The sequence below is a fragment of the Nothoprocta perdicaria genome, unplaced genomic scaffold, assembly GCF_003342845.1.
Source record: "Nothoprocta perdicaria isolate Ctin4 unplaced genomic scaffold, notPer1 scaffold_25, whole genome shotgun sequence".
Lineage (NCBI taxonomy): Eukaryota > Metazoa > Chordata > Aves > Tinamiformes > Tinamidae > Nothoprocta > Nothoprocta perdicaria.
The window spans coordinates 5,337,803-5,360,214 of NW_020455477.1; the positions used below are offsets into that span (position 1 = coordinate 5,337,803).

Sequence of the window (22,412 nt, forward strand, 5' to 3'; positions counted from 1 at the left end):
AAGGGCTTTTTGTTTGGTTGGTTGGTAATGACTATTAAAATGTAAATCTCATGCATGACACAGTACTAAATAAATAAATCTCCTTTTGGAAGTGGCAAAATATGAAAGTACTGCTGAGATAGGCATGAAGGCCTGGCAGGCAGGACACAGCAACAGAAGCGTGTAGGAAAAGGGCRTGGGCAGCATGGGAACAACTGCAGGGGATGCTCCAGACTTGAAGCTGCAGGTAGGTYCTTCCAGAGTTGTGGTAAGTCCAGAGTCATTTGAGTGTTGTCATGTCTCTGTTCACAACAAACTGCTAATGAATCGAGGAATCTCAGCCAATATGTATATAAACAAGAGTGTCAGGTGTTAATCTGACTGTAAGTATTAGCCTGAAATGAAGTTTCTGTTCGTAAATTGAACTTGGAATTGTGGCAGCACTTGATTCTTTTTGCAAAAAGGGTAAAGCTTGCTTACACCTTGAACGATTCCAGAGGCCTACTCAAATGCTTTAGCTGTTTTAAGTGGCTTGCAGTCATTCTGGTGAAGTTYGCAAACCACTGACATGCTGTGAAGGGAGCGGGGGCTTGATAGAGGAGCAGCTTAACACTGAGGAGGGCAGGGGGTATTTGTTTGTTAAACTAATGTTGCTTTGGAGCTGGAAGTGCAGCAGGGGATCTGCTTTGGGGATAGTCTCCAAGGAGCATAGTCTGCTGGCCCGTCCTTGGCACGCAGCAGGACGGCGGGAGACTGTCTGCATGAGGTAGCTTTCCAGTGGATCTGTACCAATCGTTTCTGGCAAGTGGATTTGGGAAGGGCCCCCCAGGCAGTGTCTGCATCAGTAAATTGGAGCTGGGGAGCACTGGCATCTCTTCACAGAGAGTGCCTAAATGTTTCGGAGTTTAATTCTTGAATGTTTTTGTCTCTGCTTTCCTTAACCCTCGGCATGCTTTGCAAATTCTACCAGTGAGCAGCACCTGCAAGGGGGATAGAGCAGATGCAAGAAAAGCTTTCTYCTCGTTACGAAGGAAAGCCCTTTCTTGAGAATTCCCGAGGTGCTCATCAAGTGTCCGGTGCCGCACAGCTAGAGTCAAGGACTAACCATCATTTTGTTTTTAGTGGGCTGGATCATTATACATTGTGGACTCTTGTGTTATATCAGATATATCTACATATTTATGTGTTTAGTTTTCTSAAAGTGCTAGCTTTATGCATATGTGTGAATGTCTCTGTACATTAATGCTGACTTGAGAAATTATAGAGGCTTAGACCATGCTTTGGGCTATAATGGCTTAAATTGAAAAATAAAAACATAAAGGCTTGTTTTTCATATTGCTAAATATGATCAGTGTTAGTATAGAGTGTTTTTCATCTTTTATATAATACTTGAATCTGCAGAACAATAGCATCATTAATTCAGCATAACAATAAGCCTCCAGACAAATGCTGAGTGATGTTTAGTAATGGCTTCTATAATAAATTTATTAAGCTCTTAGTTATGTTTTTACTCTTTAATATTACTACATGACCACTCAAGTTTTCTTCCTTGTAATACTAAAGCTATGATAGTCTGCATACACAGAATCCAAAATCCTTARTCTAATGTTTGTTAATAGAAAGGTTGTATCAGATCTTATGTGAAGGTGGATTAAAATATTCATCCACTATTTTTCCAGAAGWCTCTGTGCTTTAAGATAAAGTATTTATTTTTAAGCATGCATTAGTATTTTTGCATGTTCTATGCCTCCACCCAAGCAGAAAGGCAAATGGAGATTTGCCAAAATATCCAAAATACAGAGCATTGAATGAGTTACTTCAATTGTATTTTAGATTCATTAGGCAAGTGATCATAGATCATCATATTGTATGGCAGGTGGAAAGAAAATGTAACTACGAAGCCTGGTAGCCCAAAGTTGAGCAGCAGACTCTGTGATTTGTGAATCAAGTTGTTTTCTGATTCACTGGTAACTGAGGCAGATGCATTTCTGACTCCATAAGATACTCATGWATATTCACAGAAATGAGGCAGCAAGTGGATACTTGGCCTTTAATGAAACAAATATTAGGGTCACATTTGTGAATAAAATTCTTCTCAAGTATGTGAAACCAAAAGAAATTCCTTAAAAATATCCAACAATTGTTAGGAATGAAAGTGTATATGGCTTTTCTCCATCTATGTGCAACCACCACCTATAATCAGGGAGGAAAAAAAAATAGGCACCACTTATTGATAAGTTTTTCAAGGTAAGAGCTGGGAAAGAAAGAGTTTTAAAAAAAAGCAAAACAAAAAAAACCCCACAGATTTCAGTTGGAAATCCAATCAGTGAGTTACTTATCATTGAACTGGACACTCAGTAAGACAATAAAGGGATGTTTTCTGCCTAGATAACCTAATAGGTCTTCCTCAAGAAATAGCTATGAAATGTGATAGATTACTTGAATTTTGGTCTCCTAAGAAGCAGTAATGYACTTTTTAAAGAACTGATTTTTTGAGAATTGCAGGTCAAAAGTAAATGGAATACAGATGGCTTTGATACTTCTTTGTGATGAGAGGTTTGATGTAAGGTTTGGTAATAGAATATAATGATGGAATCAAATATCACTTTTTTACAAGATTTTATTCTGTGTTCACTTTTTAATTTACCCCAAATGAATATAAAGATCTTTTCTATAAATTACCAGTTTGTTCTTACTCATACTTGAATATAAGCATATCACATCAATATCTTAGTTTATAATATCTCCTAGAGTTTAACTACGAGATATTTTTTAAAGAAATGTATTTACTTTTACTTCTGCCATAATGTTAATAGAATCTTATGTAGATCATCTAGTAGATCTAGAATTTCTGGATTACTTGCCTCAGGAAATGGAAATGTTCTGTGTTTTGATAGTTTTTTCGAATTGCTCTTGTATGCATTAGCTGATACTGACTGTGTGGCCTTTCAGCTCCTTAGTTGGTTGGAATTCAACATAATTCAATATTTATGTGCCTTATACAGGCACCTTTATGAGCGTGAAGCTGCTCCCACACATCGTCTTTCTGTTTCCAGCCCCCCTGTTTCCATATGTGGGCTCACATTTAGCTAATACACAGGTATTTCAYGTGCCCTGAAGCAATATTGACTATGGTAGCAACTGTGCTGTTGGTTAGAGTTGGGAATAGGTTTTSTATGTCATCTTACATCCATCTGTCTGGGTTAACGCCATGGGATATACTGTCTCATTTAGCAGAAATATTTTAACAGAGTGAAACTGTTAAGTTATTTGCATAATTATGTTACTGTTGGTAACTGCTAGTTCTGCTCTTTTTTCTTTTTTTTTAAACTATTCCCTGTCATTATTGTTCTTGTATCTAGTCACAGCTTTAAATATTCATTTATGCTATTTTATGCCATTGACTCTGATATTCTCCTGTTAAAAGCATTCTCAAAAAAGAATCCCCCCATCCTTTTTCAGGTGTCAAGACCTTATGGTAATGATTCTTGTTTTCCAACAGCATATAAGGTTGCACTGGTTAGAGGCAACTTTAACCAAGTAGATGACATGATACAGTTTATTTCTCTAAACTATGTTAAGTTTAGTTGGGATTGGAGTCCAGTTTGTAGTATGCAAATGCAGTGCCTAATTATCCAAAAGGGTTAATTCCATCTAATGTCATAATGTTTTCGATAGGCATTGAGCCAACGTTGTTTAGGCCTGAAGTTACTTCTTTGCTTCTTTCCCCAGCTTCCTTTTATTTACTCCCACTATTAAAAAGAGGTAGACCAAATTGTCAATTGACTTTTATCCTACGCTTTTACAAGAATAATAGCTCCTGGCTTTCAGTTTAAAATAGGTGAGCTGAAACTTCAGAGTTAAAATATCAGACATACACTGGATTTTCAGTGAAAATCAAGTATAAGAAGAGCTTAAGCGCTGAAAAGCATGACGTGAGCTCAGAGCTTAAGTAGCAAGATTTGAAGCTTCAAATAAGGAAGGGCAGAGAGGATCATTAATTAGAATAAGCTTAAACGACACATGTCAGAAATAGAAAACAGAAGATTTAGAGGCCGTCTTTAAGGTTAGGTCATAGATTGGAGGAAAATTGTAATGAATCTGTCAGTGGTACTTCATAAGTGAAACAAAGAAACAAAAAAAAATGAAAACAAAAATAAGGGCATGAGAGTGCTACTTCCTGCTAGTAGTTTGACTTCAGAACTACATAGACCAATTTTGAAAGGCATGATGGCTAAATTAAATTGAAAGGAGGAAAAAAAAAAAAAAAGGAACACTTGATCTTAACGAGTATCATGTCAGACTAATTTAAAGTTCCCTTTAAAAGAAGAGTAACTGAGTAACATAACTTTTTTATGTATGGTAGTAATACAGTAGACTTGATTCAGATGTTTTTCAGGTGTTTTTTTTTTTCAGATCTGATAGTAATCACATTTAATAAAGTGTGTTTTAGAGAAAAGTACTACTTATTTAAGGTGGGTAATAACACAGGAATTACAAGGTGGATAAGAAGCTTGGGAAGAGGAGATGGTAGCAATTATTTTCAAAGGGAGAATCACTGGGGTGGAGAGAGTTTGCTAGTAGTRTTTCTCAGGGAATGTTTCTAGGTGAGATTGGCAGCTTTGATTTTTGAGAACAAATTTTTGCTATGGCCAGTATCAAATTAAGGAGGTCCTTCGAGGTGCGTGTGAGCAGCTGTGCTTTCGCTTGAGCAGCTGTACGTTTCATTACAAACAAGGGTCTCTTCCTTTCTTTCCTGGACCTCCTGAAAAGACAAGAATAGATTTTTGKTTTGTTTTTGTTTTCTAAGAWGATGGATGATTTTGACATTGTAATGCCACGAAGCAGTGTGAAACAACTCCTCTCACAGCACAGTTATTTGGATTTCTTGTTAMACGTTACCATATATATTGCAGTGTTAGTTTAACCTGAGAGGTTTTTTTATACAAAAAGCATTCATATTGATAAATCTCTTTGCACCATTAATATAAAATAAGCCATTCAGAGCTATTTTGTAGTAATGTGTTGAGTATGAAGTTTCTGCACAACCTATGTCCATTTTTGTCCTCTGTAATTAGTGCCTAAAAACACATTTTTCACAATATTCTGCTAATTAATCACAGTACTGAAGGACGGGCAGCTGATAGGGAAATCTAATTTGCATTAGCTGGCTGCTGTAACAAAAGAGCATCTTCCTTTGCAAATCCACTGTAAAATAGTATAAACTAAAAGATTAGATTTAGATCTTCTAAGCTACCGAAGGGATTCATGGCTTTGAAAAATCTCGGTCGTAATGCATATTACTATAAATAAGAGGAGAAAAAAAAAAAACATTGATTCAAATACATAACAGAATGGGGAGGAAAAATTAACATATATGAATAATTTAGAAATGAGTCTTTAGAGGACGAGCTATATTATTAACTACATCATAATAGCYGGTCTCTTGCACATTGCTGGCAGCAGTTGCACCACTGTCATGGCTCTTCTGGACCAGAAGAAGCACCTGGTAATACAACCAGGTTTCCATTGGTAACAGAGAAACTCTCCCACGCAGGGAGGAGAAAATACGGGGTTGTCTGTGGTGAGAAAGCTATTTGTGTCTTCATTTCAGTCCCTGCACAGAAAGCAGTTAGGAATGTGTAAGGGTCAGGGATAATAAACAGGAAATTTTCATCACGGTTATTATCTAGAGGCTGCTTAGTGGCTATTATCAGGAGCCTTCAAAACAGTGCTGTAGAGGTCTTTGTGGTGTTCTTCCATAAAAATGAATGAGGTGTCAAGCATCTTGCTACCAGTGTTCATGCACCTGTAGTTAAATTGTCTGATAGATTCTCAGCAAGTTCTCACTCATTTAATTGAATTATGTGCCATTTGTTTTCCAGATGTATTTATATATTTTCAAAACAAGGCTATTTTGCCTCTGTCTCTCAAAGAACCTGTTTATGAGAAACTACTGATGAATATTTTTCCACTTGCTTTCCAATGTCTTTATTTCAGAAAGATTTCAACCTGCTTTCTTCTCTAAATGAAAATTTTCTGCTCAACTTACTGCTCTGCATTATTTAGTATGTGTTAGCAAACAGGGGACCAGTGCACAGCTCAGCTCACTGTTGGGCATCCCAACAGGTTTGGTAGGTTTGGGGTTTGTTTCTTAATGGGTGCTTGAAGTAGAAACATGTATGATGATGGTATCTACTAGTCTGTGTGTGTGAGATGCTGTGAGCTTCTGTGTTGCGAACTGAAGTGTCACCTGATGGAAATGATCTGTTYGTTTTGTTTTCTTTCCCCCACAGCCCCTTTCTGCCTCGCCACACATGTATTTTCCCAGAAGCAGGTGGAAGAAAGGGAGAGTAAAATACCAGCTAGTGAGGAAAAATAAGGAGCAGCGAGCCATGGTATTTCCTYCTCATCTGTTTGCCCCAGACCTGTCGAACATCCCTCAAAGCAGATGGCACAGACAGCATGGTGCCAAGGGAGAGCTTTTGATGTTTGCTGCAGACTTTCTTAGCAACATTTCCCACTCACCTTGTGGGAAGGCAAAATGCCATAGCAACAGCTGAGGAGGAGTGTGAGTAGCCATATATCATCTCTGCTTGTTGCACTGAGGTTGTCCAAGGGGCCTTGGGTTCAAGCAGGCAGCTTGCTTGACAAGCTGTCTGCACGTGCTGCAGTTGGGGGGACAAGGGCAGGCACAGATGCCAGGCTGGGTGTGTGCTCCTGGCCCTGGTGCGACACACTCGCACTGGCAAAGTGTGTGTTTGGTATAATTTACAGCAGCATTAAAATGCATCTCCCTTTAACAGCTGGATGGATTGGTAGATTGCTTCCCAAAATATTTATGTCAGCTCTAAGGAATCTCCACRTCTCCAGCAGTCCCCTATGAGGGCAAGATAAACTGCAGAGAGGGTGTCCAAGAATCCGGAGTGTGGGACATTCRATTGAAAAAAGTCCTTGTGTGTCAAGCTTTTGGGTTCCACTGTCAAGCCTTATTGTCCCATGGCAAACCTGGCAAACAGGTGGCAAAACAAGGTGCTGCTTTGTGTGCTGAGTTGCACAGACTCTGCTGCAGTGCATTTGGATCAGTAACACACAGCAGTGTTTGAGTTTCTGTGGACATCTTCCTTCCAACAACTCCAATAAATTGTAGTCYGTCTTGTTGGTAAGTATTTATGTTCAGTGCACAGTAAGGTAGGTCTTCAACTTTCAATAGTCATATTCTGTCCCAAAACAAGAAGGGAAAAATAAAGATATGCTCCTTACATATCATACATTTCTCTTTTGAGTAAGMCCTTCCCACTGAAGAAAATAGAGAATTTGGGGAATTTGGAGAAGAAGTTTAGCCTTATTTGCAATATAAACTTGGGAGACTTAGTAGTTTGAGAATCTTCGGGAAGCAAAGATTTTGCTTGCAGTTTTGGAGATAAACAACTTTGTTTAGTCTTCTGGAATTAATTCTCAAATTACTCAGATAACCTTTCTCAGGGCTAGTTCGGTCAAGGATGTAAATTATGGACAGCAAGTGAACATTGGTCTAAGCTTCAGGTTCTTGCAGTCTGGGACAGGAAGATTTTTTTAGTGGGAAGTTTAGTGCTGAGAATGTTGAATAAGAAATGGGTAAGTGTGTTTTGTTTATCTCATTTTTGAGCAGCTGCACTTCTACCTTGTGCTAAATTTCCCCTAAAGCTGAGTTTTAGTAAAATAGTCCAGGTAGCTTGTGAATATTTGTCCATGAAGTTCACTGAGTTGCAAGTTAAAAACAACAACAACAACCACCTACAAAATACTAACAGTATTCARTGGGAAATTCTATTTTTTCCAAGAAAAAGCTTTTATTTCTGAACATTTTGGTCTGCTTAACAATATTGGGTCTTTTCCTTTGTTTCCAGGTATATACCACACCCCTCTTGCTGACAATGGGATTCTGCGGCTTTAATTTTCTATTTGTATTCTTTATGTAATTTCCCTATTTGTTTCCAAAAGAGCAATACGCGCACACTCTTCTGGCTCTAGAGTTTTTCTGCCTGTTYTGTAACACTTAGACAGCAATCCTTTGTGCAGACTGTTCATCTCTCATCTCACGGTCAGCGTACCAGTGAGAAGCTGTGCTAGTCATCTCTTTGAAGCGATACCCATGGCACGCTGACATAGATTTCATGGTGAAACCATGAAATGATTTCAGACCCCTGCTCATGGATATCTTGAGGTCGTGACTTCATCTGGCTCATCACCAAGAGAGGGGAGATCTTTTCCCGGCGCGTTCGGATTCAAATTGCAACCTGGATTCCTTCAGGTGTTTCTTGTTCATCCTCTTCCCTGGGTTCTTTTGAGGGAATCCTGGACTTTCAGGTCAAACTGTTGTTGTGAATCTGATCCCCGCACAGATCAGTGGTGAAGGACATCTCACAGCCTCCTCTCTGTCTTTACATTTCCTTCAGCTGCAGAGCTCGTGCTCTGCTCATCTGACCTTTTGGCTGAGATTTTTTTGCTGACTTTTCTTTTTAAAGACTTGCTCACTTGGGATGCATCCTTCCTGAGCTCCTCACCGGCCCCAGACTACTTCCACTATGCACAGGGGTAAAATATTACAAGATTAGGCATACTCAGCAGTGGGCACATTTTAAAATCCTAGCTGAGAAGTTCTCTGTGCCCTTCAGTAATCAGATCATCCTACTAAAATCTCTTCTGCCCTTTCAACGTGTATTTATTTATTCATTTCTGGACTTCTCCATACAGACCATTCTCTCAGCAAATGGGCTCAATTTTATCAGAGCAATTTGCAGTTATTTCAGGTATTTAATGAGATGGCATCTCTGAAATGGTCAGCTTCCTGATAACTGCCTGCAATAGTTCTAAAGTTAAAATATTTTTAGATAGATGTCAGACAGAGCAAGATCTGTCTACAGAGTTAGCAACTAACTGTTTTTTATCGTTGCTAATTCTGTATCTGCTCAGAAAAACTGCCCACATGCACATCCATAAAAATGCATGAGATTTACAACTATAAAAGTTCAATATAAAGAGACAAAACTATGGGGAAGAGGACTTTTCCCTGCAATTCAAAGTGGCCATTTCTCAGTTTTAGTGGGTAGATACTACTCCAAGATTAAAAATTCACTTGCAATAACATGTATTTTGTTGCTAAGCATTCTGGTTTGTTTTACTGTAATGTGATATTTTATTTGTCTTTCCTCCTGCCAGTGCCATATGGAATTTTAGGCACATTTTGCAAATCTGCATTGTACAGTATAATAAATAAGAACTCATTTACTGGTAGGATAATGGTGATTGCTGGGCTGTGGGTTGCTGAATAGCTGCTGAAATGCTCTGGTTGTGGAGAAAGGAACGAAGTGTCCCTCCTTTTTTTTTGGTTGCCAAAGCTAAGAAGAATTATTCTGATGCAGTTCAAGGATGACTGCTCAAGAATGTAGAAGTCCCCTGGGGATTCAGGTATCTGTTCCCTTTTCTCGAAGCATGCCAAGGGCACCGAATTCAGCAAAGGGAAGCACTGTGACAGGCAAATGCTAGAGAAATGGAGCAGGTGGCTTGTTCTTCAAACAGAAGGGGAACATTGTCAGTCTCTCCACCTGCAAGCAAGCACTAAAAAGCTAAAGGAATAAATTGGCCATGTTGCTAGCAATCAAAAATTACCTCAGCAGCTACTTGTTAAGAGTGAAATGGGCTGGAGGCTTGTTTCGGGAATGAGGAAGCAGAGGTTATCTTAGGATGCGAGAATGTCATTTTTGTGAATTTGTAAAGCAGTGACACAAGCATGCAGATACAGCAGGATGCCATGGACTCTTGCATAAGGAGAGGCATTTTTTGGTAACTTCAGTGCATGATGCAGTCTTTGGTGAAACTTCCTTGGCAATTACAATGGAGAGTCTCTGCTCACGATATGTATTTTTTTTAAACTACCCATCATTTCTAAAGTTCATAGTTTTAAAAGACTAAGTTAAAAAAAAAATTAATACATTATTTATAAAAATACGAGGCTTGTTTTGTTCAAAAGGCTTTTCATGTGGTTCCAGCAAGTCTCCAATAAGAGAGTGGCTGTATATTCAGGTCAGAACAACTGTGGTTAGTCAAGGAAGTTTCTTACTGCCTTCCCTGGGAGAGGCTGGAGAAGTGAGAGACGACGCTACTGTGGGAGTTTACACGTAGGTCCATATCCATCAGAAGACGAGAACCACAGGTAAATGTATATTTTCATCATCTTCATGTATACACGAAATGCACATATCTATCCACACAATTCAGTGCTCTGTTGTTGAATGTGATGGGTCCAAAGCTGCAGTGGATCTGAATGCAAGGTGGTGTTTTGGTGACAGAGCTGTCACAACTGCACACAGGGGTACCTCAGTGTGGTATGAGGTGACCTGAGTCGGTGCCAGGCAGTGCTCTTGTCCAACAGCATGGAAGCCTGGTCCCAACTGTATCCCTGTTTTCCCGTCCCTGCTCTGCCACCTTCACTCTCCTTCACCATCCCCTGCCTCCTGGGACAGTAAAATGAAGTTGTTTAGAAGATTTCAGTCGCTTTGGATTGAATCAAAATGACCCAGCCAAACTCGATACAGAGAAAGGTTGACTGCTCTGTATCACAGTACTGTTTTATTTGTAGAGTTATTTGTCTTACTTCCTTAGATGTTACAAGTTACTGATTAAAGCTGAATGATTCTCAAGCCAATCTTGAGACTGCCTAATCTWATTTTTTCTCTTATCTGTATTTTCACAATTTCGGTATTTTAAATTACTGTATTTAAAGTTTCTTCTCAGGTTTCTGCATTTTTCTTTCCTCCTTGATGTCAATATTTTCTTGTTGCCCTACTGTTTTGACTGTCCTGTTGGTTAAGGAGCACTTATAGTAGTAATATATTACTCTAAATATGCTTCAGTTTTTGGTTTATTAACTGGTAGAATATATGAAGTACAGCATGGTGAATATTATATAAAAAATGAAATACATCTGACTGCCCAGATAAAAGAAAAATAATATGCTTTGACTGAATTTATGCCAGCTTTTATAAATATGTRTAGTGACTAAGGGAAGCTTTTTTTTTGCAGAAACAGCAGATAATATGTATATATTAGAGAATTTTGARCATGTCAGAGTATGCAAAAGCTATACTTTTCTAGTCACTAAGAAGAAGGTATGGCTCATTAATTGTAAATAATATATGATGGATCAACGTCTTCATAACAACTTTGAACTTCACTGAGAGGAGTACAGCTCAAGCACTTCTGCCAGAAATATGCAGGTAAAATGCTAAATAATTTAATGTATCTTGAAAAATAATAGTGTCATGGATATTTTGTGTTTAGAACAGGTAGCTGCATTAAGTAAATAACTTGCTAGAAATTAGTCCAAGCTTTATTCACATATTTGTTACTTAATGGAACAGCTTAGGTGCTTAATATTAAGGATAAGATTAAGTAGGTTGAGACCCTTCTTGATAATATSTTGTCCTCTGGGCTACATCAGTTAATTTTCTGGCTGATTGCAGTAGCACATAAGGAGCGCAAGATTGCTTTCCATTGGAGTTTTTTCCCTGTGACAGTGCTGTGTGTATCTTTTGAAGGTTATCTACGCAAGGATTCATCATCTAAGTTGCTGCAAAATTCTATTCCCCATATTTCTTTCATGAGCCATGATTTATACATTTCAGCTCTCTATAGAGCTGCAGAGAAGCAGCAGTTTTCTGTCTCATTTCCTTGAGTTCTTGAAATTACTTTTCAAGCTGGGACATGTTTCGAGGGTTCTTTTGCTAAATCATCTGTTACATGGAGGTTGCATGAACATACTGGAAGTTCTGCTGCCAGTGGGATTGTTTCTGCGAGTTTTTCACTTTAAACCTGCAATTTAGAAGACGCAATGAGCTAGAAGTAATTATTGTTAAAACCTGATGTATGAACAGGTAGTATTTATTGGAAGTGAGAAGTTTTGCCGTTACCRTCTTTGCTGTAGGCAGTGCCTGAGGGATGAGTTGGTGCGTGAGAAGAAGGTGAAGTTGTGCTGAATTTTTGCACAAATTTCTGGCTTGGGCTCTGCTCGCGGTCGCGGCACCACAGCCCTTTGGTAGCTCTGGTAGGATGATTTGTGAAGCTCCATGTTGGACTTGCGGAGAGAGCATTGGGATACTCATCCCCTCTTTACTCAGCTTCTCTCACGTGGTAATCCCTACTTGTAGGTTCAGACTCAGCATTCTAAACTTTTTCACAGTCTTATTGACTTTCTAGTATTTGAAGCTAAATGCAAAGTATTACCAAGAACATGAATTTGTTTCTCTGCCAAGAAATGCATGTGTTTGGATTTCCATCTAATCTACTTGAGACTTTGTCAAGTAATGTGATACTTTAGATAAATCTTAATTCTTCCTTCTTGCACAGCTTTTAACCTTTCCGGCTTCTTACAAGAGAAAATACTTCTTTAGTTTTCGATTCTCATTTTTTCCTTTTATGTCTTTCATTCTCTGCTCGCAAAATCACTCAAACATGCTAGACGACACCAGCTGTCTCTTAGGGATCTGAAACTCTTTCTCAGTGCTCAGCAGGAGATCAGCTACAGACCAAGAATAACAGGAAATACATTATTTATGTGCTCCATTCCTTTTGAGCTCCTGGGTCCCAAATTCTGGGGGGTATAACCCTTCTGAATTCTCAATTACATCTCAGTGTAAATTCCAGCACACTTGTGATAAAGATTCTGAAAGTACCAAGAATATTTGTGTTACTGGATCATCATTGATCCCTCTTTTTACTATCATTTTTTCCCCATCAGCCAATCTACAACTTGATACTGAATTTATCCACAGCCACAGAATCAATTTCATCTTCAGATCATTTCTGATACCCAAGTTACTAATAAATACATCATGAATGAGGTTCCATTTGTGAGGTCTAAATATTTATATGGGGCATGGGATGGAGAGGTTGGATTGTGTCTCTTCTGTTTTCTTTATTTCAACAATATAAATCTAAAACCAGAGATGGTCCCAGTCCTGCCCATSCCTGTATCTCTGTCTAATATTTTGCCTGTGGAATATGCTTGAGTGATGGAAAAAAAGTCATTTAAGGGGGATAAATGAGTAAATAAATATTTCAAGACATRCTTCATGATTAAGGTTCATCTGATGAAAGTTTTACATGTACCAAGTYGTATATGCATTCTAGAAAATTCTTTCAATTTTACTCACCTTCTGCAGTCTGGAACCTTTTTAAGAAGCTACGTTTTGTGTGAGAGATGGTTGCATTTCAGTGATGAATTGGAGTAAAGTTTCTTTGGTTTTCAGTGTTGTAATGTATTTGCAAGCAAGACTCTCCAGGCGTCAGGCTTCGGGAAAGAAATTGTGTTTGCTTTGAGAGAGTATAGTTTTGAATGGATTTCTAAACTTGCRTGAGTTTTAGGTACAATATTGTGCAGTGGGAATAAATTCTGTCTTTTGATTAACTAGAATAATGGCACGGTCCCTGAAAAAACTCTATTTCTGAGCCAGCGAAAACCTAGAGCAGCCTTTCTGGTAATGTATATAAAATATATCCCCATGGTTTCAGATAAACTCATAAAATCCAGGGACACCTTTGGTGTTGAAGTTGCCCTGAAGTTGAAAGATAGGTTTTAGAGTAACATAGCCCTATTACTTTCAAGTACATTTCAGGATCCTGTATTATAGTTCAGGATTCATCTGCTAAAAACAAGATTCTTACCAATACTGCAATTGCTCTGTCAAGTTCTACCAATTCTTCAGCCCTTGAAAAAAAAGGGAGAAGGGAAGAAAAAGCACACAAGGATGATGATTTTTTTTGGAAAAGCAAAAATCCCTAAGGGTGACAGAGACAAACATACCACATCACACAGTCGTGCGCACACACATGCAGTGTCCTGTATTTCCTTCTATTGTCCTCTCTAAATAGTAAAAGAAATACCTCCCTTCTGTCTTCCCCACTGCAATTTCTTTTCTTCCTTYTCTCTAAATAGGGTATTTAATTTAATCTTAAGGRGRTAAAAATTAATTCTACCAATATTGCTCAGTCAGAATAAATAAATTATTTTTAGGATAGTTCTTGCAAACCTATTGGGTAGGTGTGCTATGGCCAAGTGTACATGGCTAGTTCTGCTAGTGGTAGACATGAGATARAGAGCACCTGACAGGTATTTTGTATTTTTGTGTATATCAAAACACTCTTTGCTTGTAATACCCACACATGCCTTAAAAACAACCAAAAACAACCATCTGTGCAATAYTGATTTTCCTTGCTCAATCCAACCCAACCCAAGCTGCTTAGTCTTCTGTAATAAACTGTGGTTAACTCCCATRTAGTGCAATTTCCCTCCTTGCGAAACGCAAGCACGGAGCCTGTGTATAGCTTCAGGCTTAGTTAAGACTAGTTTTGCTTTAAAAAACAGCAATAAAGGAGAGTTTATAGGTGCTGCATATTCAGCCTGAATTGATTAGCACACCCACCTGTAATTACATGCCCTCTAACCTGGTAGGTTGTGTGATTTGTTTGAGCATGTTGGTCAAGCGATTGCTGACATAATTCCAGCATGGCATGTGAAATRTATTTCAGGAAGAACATTTCCATCAACAGATCATTTTTTATAGCAAAGTAAGAACTGTGTATTTATTTTTCATGTTTTAATTAGCATTGTAGTAATCTTGATGGGCTTACAACTCATTTCCACTCTGCCTCCCACGAGGATATGCTGCTAAAGGGGGCCATTTTTTTCTGTGCAACGTGAGAAGGAAAAAGGCTTTATCTGCCACACACGCAGGCAGGGCCACATCCTACCCTATTTTAAAATCTCTTTGGAGCCTGGCTGTCAAAGAGAGCAGTGGTAGGCAGGCCAAGTCTCTGGTGCCTGCATTTTGAGTTCAGCTTTCTAGTGTTTTAGAAGAATATCAAGCCTAACCTGACCTTTTCAATATAAAGGCATATTTCCTCCTCTCTGGTCTGTGATGGTAGTCTTCAAAATACAAATTTTATGTTGGTATATTTTCTTTCTCTCCTTTTTTCTTCCTGCTTGCTCTCCCTTCTCATTGCCTTTGTTCTCATCCCGATGCCTCTCCTTTCTCCCTGCCGCATTACACCGTCTCTGCGTGTTGTTTCTTTTGTCTGTCTGTCACTGACTGTCAGATGTTGTCTCCCTCTTTCTGTAGAGAGATCTGATGCATTTTACTTCAAATGCAAGTGCTCTTTCACTGAGCACCATGACGTTAATAGCAAACCAAAGGAAAGAATCTGCCCACAGTGAGGCATCTTGGCTGTTGTTTGGCTTTTAAACCATAATAATAAACCACAATGTTTTACATTTATGTCCAAATTAGCAATATTGTGATTTTTCTAAAGCTTCTTAGCATCTCCAGGAATATTTATATTATAGGATATAAACACATTACTATGGTAGTTTACTCTGATGCTATGTAATTAGATAATACAATCTATATTTTTCACTTACGTGACGTCCTTCTACATTTTAGTTAATCTTTCTGGACTTGACTAGTATTGTCAGGAATGAAACAAAAAGCACAAATGTAGTTTTTCGCTGCCTGTTGCAATAAAGTTAAATACTGTGTCATTACTAATGTATTCATTATATGCATTTTTAATGACTTACATCAAGAATAACGGATAAAACTAAGCTTAGATAAAGCAACAGAAAACGTTGTCTTGRTTTGACATTATGCGCCTTTCAAGCACATCTTAAAAGTTGCAAAGCCTCTTGTTTATCTATTTTAAATTCCACGTGTTGCAGTGATGAGGAGAAAGGGAGAACCTATCAGCCTTTTTGTATTTACGTGTTACAYGCATATACGTAGATGTCTGTAACTATATGCAGGCGCTATAGATATATATATCGTTGTGTGTATACTACATTATRTAGCATCTGAAAATATTTTTAACTGATGAGGGAATCAGTGTGTCAGCACCAGTACTTTGGATTAAGAAAATACTTAAAATAGTCCAGTATTTCTTTCATGAAGATGAACTTTCAATGATGTAGTATAGTTTCCGTGAAGTATAGTTTAAAAAGAAAGAGAAAGAAAATGCAACCTTGAAAGTGAACTCATTTCACGTTCAAAGGCAAKAGCTTCCATCAGAGCTGCTGCTATCCCAGAAGAGATGAGAATTAGATCAGAGATCTGTGTGATAATCAAATGAGATCACTGTAAGAAGCTTGAACACTAAATAAAGCTGTTTTCTTGAAAACAATGTCAGACAACTAGRTAGCTAAAATGCTCTTCATGATTTTCACATCAGCTTCTTCATCTGGGTTAAGTTTCTCCTGACATTGTGCCTCTCTTAACACCAGGATTATCTGGCAATTTATCAAGTTTCTCAAGGCTTTGTTTAAAAAAAAAAAAAAAAAAAAGAAAGAAAAAAAGTAAATCTTGAAGAATATCATATGTGAGGAAATTCTTTTGTGTAGAGATAGTTATGGATAGCCGTTTCACTGGAAATACCTTTTAATAATTTTTGCATCCCCTCCATTGATGAAGAACACCCTAAACATCCATCTCTCTASTGAAACAGAAGGTTCAAGAAACTTTAACTAAATGCTGGCTTTATAACCCTGAGCTTTTGATGCAGCCTTTTGTGTCCCCATGAAAAACACTGAAAAAATTTTTATTTGATTTTTCTGTCCTGAAGTGCTGTGGCCCATTTGACACTGATATAATGTTAATTCTGTTTTGCTCTAATTTTTGGTTTTGGTTCGTGTGCCAGCTACAAATTCAAAGGTTTTTGGCCAAACTCCAGCTGTGGTGGTCTGTGACTTCTGTTTTTGCATGAAGATCACAATTTGTCAGCGTAGTTTAACCAAAGATCAAGCCCAGAGATGTCTCTGCCTAGTGACAGGTTAGTGTCAAACTGGTGCATGTAAGAAAATCTTGATATTTTAAAGGACTAACATAGTTGGAGGTTGGAAAAGAATTCCTCTCTGTCTCATAATTTTTTCTTCTCTTTTATGCATAATCTTTAAGGATGAAGTRGAATAGGAATATTTTAATGAATTTTTAATTGATTCTTTTAACATGGCTTTTCTTATGATCAGTTTCCTGTCTTAGTTTCTTAACACTGTTCAAGAACAAGCAACGAAGGACCAGCCTGGATTAAATCTTAATTTCAGTGAAATCAGTGATAGCTTTTTCTTCAATGACCTCTTTGAAAGCAGGATTTCATACCTTTAGCATCTACAAATCATTGCATTTTCCAGAACTGTGATCCCTTATGTTGTTGGAAAACCACTGAGTGGAGACAAATGGCTGTCCTCAACTTTATTCCAATTTGCTTTGGTTAGAATTTTTTTCTTTCATACTGTCAATTTTACATATAAGCCATATTATTTAAATCTTGATTTTGAATGCRTTCATACTGAGCATCAATATGGCTTCATATATGTGCCTCCATCTGGAAAATTCTAATTTATTCTCATTTTACATTTTTTTGCAAAGTATGTCTTTCCAAGCTGCATGGTAGCAGCACAGACCATTGCACCAAGCAGAAATGCTGACACCTACTGCTAGTTTGCAAGGCCACTTTTTGCAGAGTARTCACTCTTCTCAGAATGAAGCATGAAACAAACTTATTTTAAGTTTCTTCATGGAAAATGGGTTTGATTGTCAAAATCATAAGCAACTTTACCAAAAAAAAGACATGTGACCTGGGATTTTTACTCTGCTGTATATGYCTTGCCTTGAGAGTTAGAATAAATTAAAGTAACAATCTGTATTGGTAATTAGTTTTTTAAAAATATATAATATGAAATTTTTGACTTTGAAATAATTTTACCTTTTTTCTTTTACAGTTCTTCCAGAAGTCCACACTGGAATTGAGTAAGTGTAAATATTTTTTTTAATAGTTGAATTTTAGAGGAAAAAAATCTCTTTTTAAGCCTCAAATAACTAGATTTTTAGATTTTTTTGTAATAAAATTTTTCCACTTTACCACTGCTCTGCCATTTATAAATGGCAGATGAGCCAAGAGAATCAGAACCAAGGGCCATCATGTGCAGTAAAAAGAAAACGCTTCAATAGCAGCCCAGAGACATTGGTRCAGATTGATGATGATCAAGAAATCATTTGTCTGGGCTGTGGCAGCTGCCCTTCCACAAAGGACTGCCTCCAGGGCTAAAAATGTAAAGCATTTTCAGTAAATTGCAGCTGCTTTTGAGTCCTTTATTGATTCTTACTTGTTGTGTGACAAAGTCCCATGTGTTAGTGACACAGCCGTGTCATTATGAAAGCAGGAGGCCATCAAACTCACCTGCAGATTTACAACGRGTTCTTGAGATGAGGCAGGAGACCAGTAGAAGCAGCCTAACAATGCTGGAGAGGGACCTTGCCTGCTGCAAGTGTGTCCCTTTTGTCCTGAATGAAGGGATTCTATAATGGGACATGACGGAGAATATGGATAAAAGAATAAGTGCTCTGTTGTTTTCAATAAGACACTTTTCCAATAACTMTCCTAAAAGAAAGCCAGCATGCAAATAAATAGTGCAATAGGAGGTGTGTGCATGTGTGTATATGTTGTGGAGGATCTTGGAGCTCTTCAGAGTTGAGATCTAGGACTATTCATAGCTGCAAAATTTTTGCAAGGGAGGTAAACCTGATCACCTGCAGATTCTTACATAAACTCMTGCACTGCAAGAGCAGTGTGAACCCCAAGTTATTCTCTCAGTCTCTACACTGACCTTCCTCCTTTCCTGTTGCTGTTATCGAAGATACTTGCACACCTTGGATACCCAGGACCAGTTTATCTGCACAGCATCCTGTCTAATATCCGATCAGAGTGTTAACTACTTGGGAAGAATGTTGCTTTTGTTCTTAGGCTCTTCTCTCTCTCCCTATTGTAGGAATGATATTATTCACCTTCAGAAACAGCAACATAAGAGGAATGGTTGAAAAAAGTTGCTTATATCTAATTGTTTTAACCACAGGTGTCATTTCAGGGAAGAAGGAACAAAAGAAAGAGATGGAGCCAGCAGGCYGGAGAAGAAGTTATTCATGTTCTGCTCAAATCTGAGCAGTTCACAGCATGCTCCAGAGCCTGCTGAAGTCAGGAGAGTCTATCCAGTGACTTGAGGAAGCTTTGACACTACAGTATGCCTCATTTGCTGGATGGCATCCAAACTGTATATTTATATATTCTGCAGAAGTGGAGCTTATACTGTCCTGTAGCAGAATGCAGACAGGTAGGYTTTTGTTGTTGCTTATAAAAGGCAGTTTAAAGATGGAAATGAAAATAGTGCTTTAGCCATATAAAATTTAAACTATTAAGTCCTGCAGTAGCGATTTAGAAAGTAATTCTGTTCTGTGCATCATGTTTTCTCRTAGGCAATATTAGTGAAAATATCTTTGTCATCAAAGTCGCATTCAGGGTGCTATAGTAATAGCAGAGGAGAGGAAAGCAAGCTCTGGATAAAATTGCCATAGGAGCTGACAGATAAAATGACGAAATAACATTTGTTCAGTTGCCTGAGACAGGAAAGGTCCTTTCAGGTTATTACGAACTTAGACAAAAAAATTGCTTCAGGTCTACTGCTAAAATGAGACATGCAGGGATAAAGACAGAACTTATCATAATCATCTTGTTCTGTAGGGGATACATAGATGGTTTTGAAGAAGAGTATAGCAAAGGAGAAAAATACCTGCTTTCAAGGAACATCAGTCAAAGAATCTAGGAAGTAATACTGTCTTCTCRGTAATAATAAAAATAATTAAAGAGTGCCTGTAACAGCACTTTGCAGTGTATATGTCCATGAAAAACAATGTGGGCCTCTGGCAGACAGTATTTATCTGGATTTTTTTTTTTCCTCAGTCTTTGTTCTTAATAATCTTTTCATATTGCCTGACGAAGAGTGGATGAGGTCAGACACCCTGGAGAAAAGGGGAAATGCTCTTTTAATAAACTGCAGAGCCTTTTCAAGGAAGAAAACTTTGCAAAGACTTGAAGTGGTGAATTGGAAAAAGAGAGCCAGCAGGGATCTGGGACCAGTCAAAGCCTCCCAGGAGACGGAAGGGACATTCCCTACAGACCGGCAAGGACAGTCTGGAATCTGGGTGCTTTGCCTTGTTTTTTTCTTGCCCTGTGTGTGTGTGTGCGCGTGTCGACGAACTAGGAGTAGATCTGATTATACCGCAACAAATTCAAGCCTACTTAATTTGTCTTTTTTTTTTAATTCATTTACATGTCTAAGTCAGGAATCCAGCCCTGTTACCAAAACTTCTTATTTAGTGTAACAAAATGACTAGCAAGTCAGATGTGTATCTTACACTGAAAATGAAGACTTGATTTACGTTTTTTTTASGGTACTTTTGGAGTTTATAATAACAGTGGTAACTGCGGCCTTCTGTATTTGAGCCTCATCTTTTTGAAGGTAGCAAGAACTTYAGCTTTAGTAGAGGCGGGATTGGGCCTGCATGTTCAGCTAAAAATATATGCTGAATAGAAAATTCTCAGTCTAACAAGATAAACACTGAAGTATAGAAATTAAATTACTCATATAAAGAAATTCTATTTACATCTTAAATATATTATGTCTATTTATATTTTGTTGACCGTTAAAATCTAACACCTCTGTGTAATATACAATGTGGTGCAAATCAAGGCAACACAATATGCCTTATCTCAGTGTTATTTAAACATTATGTCCAAGATATGCTATAGAAAATTGTTGTCAGCCAAATATTCCTCAGTCCCTGTAGTTGTCTTTACACTTGAAAGAGCAGATGTTCAATTTATCTGATGAACTGAGAAATATCACTGACTGCCTTCATAGAAAAATAGTCTTGGAAAACAAAAAAAAAAAGAACCTGAACTTTGCAATATTTCGTAGGTGCAGTACTAATTCTCAGCTTATCAAGTGAAGATATTTTTTGCAAATTTTTGTAATGCGTGATAAGCAGTACCAAAATAACACGTACCCTGGGAACTGATCTTTTCGTGTTACTTTGGGCTGCAGAATTCTGCTTATTTCCTTCCTGCTTGGAAAAAACCTGTCCAAGGTGCACACTAGCCATTCACGCTGTGGGAACAGGCATGAGCTCAGCCTACCACAAACTGAGCCGTGGTGCAGCCACGCTGTGGGGACTTGCAGATTGTCCCTTCTTCAGCAATAGCCTCCCCCGTGCCCGTTTCTCCAGGAGCCGAGCGTTCTTCTTCTGCTTCTCTTGTCCAGAGTCGAGCTCTGGATATTCTCTGTGAAAACAATTTCTAACTGTGCAGTCACGTTCATTTTCTTGTCCTTTGCAGACGAGGAATTTTCTGTATTGTTTGTGAGGGAGAACCACGGAGTGAGCTTTTGTGGTTGCTTTATGGTTGAATGGCTAAAAATTCACTAACTGATTCATCAAAGACGTTGGATTTGGTGGCAGATTCTTCAAACAGCRGCAAGTATTAATACTCATAAAATCCTTATTATGGTTTAATGCTAAGTTGTTACATGGAAAAATTTCCTTTTTCCAGGTTCCTGGATGCTAGTCTGAAGAGTGATTTTTGCGAGGTRCAGGAACCAGAGGCCCGTGTGGCTTTAGTTCCCATGTGGCTACCTAATATTGGGGTGGGGAGGGTGGAGAAAGTTGATAATACTGGAGAAAAGATTGTAGATYCAGAGTGCAGCCATCGTTTCCCGCAGGTCCTAAAAGAAGAAAGAAAATCTTGTTTAGCAAACAAGAATTAGGATATTGAGAGGCATAGTTAAACATTTTGCTGATTTTTGACTGACATGAAAGATTTTTTTTTAAGCATGACACCTTAGGCATAAGAATGTAGTGCTGCACCCTAGTCTGTTTTTTCTTTCAATGGTGTAARAGTAATAGCAAATTTTATTTTACATTACTTTTAGATTGGAAAGCGTACCATTTAGGGAAATAATCTTTCCATATGACATGCCTTTAGTTGTGCTAGCAAAGCTGGGTTTTATTGACAAATTATTTTGTTAAGATACGTGTAAGATTAATGTTTGAAAGCATTGTGATTGTGTTATTTATGTGATAGCGGATAGAAGATAGTATTATTTATGAATGATATAAATRCCTAAGTTACTCGATAAAGATCACTCAGAATGCCCTGTGCAGTRTATGAACTGTGAAGAGAGCTCACAGATGCCTATGTGAATTGGATGCTTGTAGGATATAGGAGCACATTTGAGGGTAGTGGTTTCAAGATTATAGAGTCTCTATATCCATCTTTCATCCTATTTCTTGCCAAGGAAAAGAATGAGCACAGCTGTCTGTTTTTCTTGATGCAGGTAATAGTATTACCCTTGGATCTTCTCATCATCCTGTGCAAGCAGGCGGTGTTTGCCAGAACACCTGCAACGGGAGTCATGTGATGGAGACAGCAAATTCCAGATGCACAGTATTTTTGTGCGAATTGCACTGTCTGCTACCATACAGCAAGCTGCACTAGCAGTTGTTTGTTTCTAATGATGT

General features: G+C 38.1%; 1 long non-coding RNA gene across 1 annotated transcript; it reads left to right on the forward strand.

Moving 5' to 3' along the window:
* The first annotated feature begins 10,025 nt into the window (after positions 1-10,025).
* LOC112947923 lies at positions 10,026-18,936 on the forward strand. The gene is made up of 4 exons (XR_003249499.1): positions 10,026-10,174; positions 11,044-11,237; positions 17,786-17,813; positions 18,917-18,936. It is a non-coding gene; the product is annotated as an uncharacterized LOC112947923 (long non-coding RNA).
* Positions 18,937-22,412: the final 3,476 nt, after the last annotated feature.